We start from the raw sequence: 1,727 nt of genomic DNA, 5'->3' as shown, positions 1-1,727 counted from the left end.
ATAATATTATATATTATTAAAAAAACAAAAAAAATCATAAATCTATTCAAAAAAATTATATTTTACTAACATGTTTTTTTATTAATTTTGTATAATATCATATTATTGATTTATACAATAAGATATAAATTTGATATTAAAATACCTAATTTGTTTTGAAATATTTTTTAAAAATTTCAAAAAAAATTGAATTTTTTTTTTCAAAACTTTTAAATTAATTTTTCTTTTTAAAAAATAAAACAATATCTTGTTTTCATGCAGTTAAATTCAAAAAACATTTCCAAAAACATTTCATAAAAATAATTTGAATCTTTCTTATGTTTAAAAAAACAATAAAAACATATATTATAGGCTGTTTATGATAAATTAATTCCATCACAACCTGATAGTACATATTTATGATAAATTAATATGTAAATTTTTCTGTATCAAGTTTTTAGCGACACACATGTTCTACTTGATGCTTGTAGAGGGGTGGAGCATTTATATGCTCTGTCCACATTTTAACTGTTGTATATTAAAGGATAGGCCGCCCTCTTCCTTGTCGTCGTCGTCATCCTCATCCTCATCGTCATCAACTACTTATTCCAACATTCCAGCGTCGTAGACATCACTCTATAGGGTTCCCATGGATTGCTTAAATTAATTTCAGAAAAATAAGTTCAACAATGGACCTTACGTGTAAGCAAACATAGTGACTGGCAATTGGCTAGCATTCAACAAGTTGACTATTGAGAATTTTAATTGCCAAACAGACAAATGGATAGATAAAAGGTCTCAAAGCTGAAAACTATCCTCGCCTCCCCTATATATAGTTCCATCTCCTTCCCTTAATCCATCACATCGCAAGAGAAAGGAAAGATGACAGATGATTACTCTGGTAAGCGATTGATTTTATTGTAATGTGCTTATTTATGTATACAACAGTGCATGAGAGCCATGCCAATGAGTTTATATATATATATATGTGGCTATGCATTTAATTTAACCATTCTTCTTGATACATTAACTATAATTCTTGGTAACCTTAGATGCGGGAAAGCGTTCGTGGCCGGAGCTAGTGGGAATAAAAGGAGAAGTGGCAGCAAAAATCATCGTAAGAGAGAATCCCAAGGTTGGTGCTGTGATTGTGAAGGAAGGAATGATGGTGACCATGGATTTCCGTGAGGACAGGGTCCGAGTGTGGGTTGATGAATGTGGAATTGTGAAAGATATTCCACAAATTGGTTGATCAGCAGACGAAATATTCTGTTTTTCATGCTATACTGATATATATACGTGTAAGGTTTGTCATGAAGATTGTACCAAATAACCAGCATATGTAATCATGCTAATGAAACAAATTAATCTTCAATAAAATGGTTTGTTTGTTGTAAGAGCATCTTATATTATTTTAACATCATCTTTATAGTATTTTATTAATATAATTCCAAATAATAAAGTCCCAGAACGTGTACACATTGAAAGAATATGACAATAAATTTTATGAAGTTCAAGCATGTTCTACAGATTACAGCATGCTTCCATCATCTACTCTTGTAACCAGCCATTCTCTCCAACTTCTTCTCATTTACTCTCTCTTACAGATTTAAAAACCTCTATCCTCAATCATTGCTTCCTCTCTCCACTTCACCACTCCAGATCTAAAAGCCACTGTTTTTGCCTCCCTCTCGACTTCAACATCGTGAGTGCTGTTGGGGGAGGAGCTTTTTATTGCGTGGTGAATT

The 1,727-nt window shown here is 31.6% G+C and overlaps 1 long non-coding RNA gene across 1 annotated transcript; it reads left to right on the top strand.

Annotated features, from left to right (window-relative positions):
- Nucleotides 1-786: 786 nt before the first annotated feature.
- On the top strand, nucleotides 787-1,085 carry LOC105139373 (uncharacterized). Its single transcript, XR_844963.1, has 2 exons — nucleotides 787-880; nucleotides 1,032-1,085. It is a non-coding gene; the product is annotated as an uncharacterized LOC105139373 (long non-coding RNA).
- Nucleotides 1,086-1,727: the final 642 nt, after the last annotated feature.

This window comes from Populus euphratica, unplaced genomic scaffold (assembly GCF_000495115.2).
Source record: "Populus euphratica unplaced genomic scaffold, PopEup_1.0 scaffold90.1, whole genome shotgun sequence".
Taxonomy (NCBI): Eukaryota; Viridiplantae; Streptophyta; class Magnoliopsida; order Malpighiales; family Salicaceae; genus Populus; species Populus euphratica.
The sequence above is the reverse complement of the archived record's forward strand: the minus strand, read 5'-3'. Positions and strand labels throughout refer to the sequence as shown.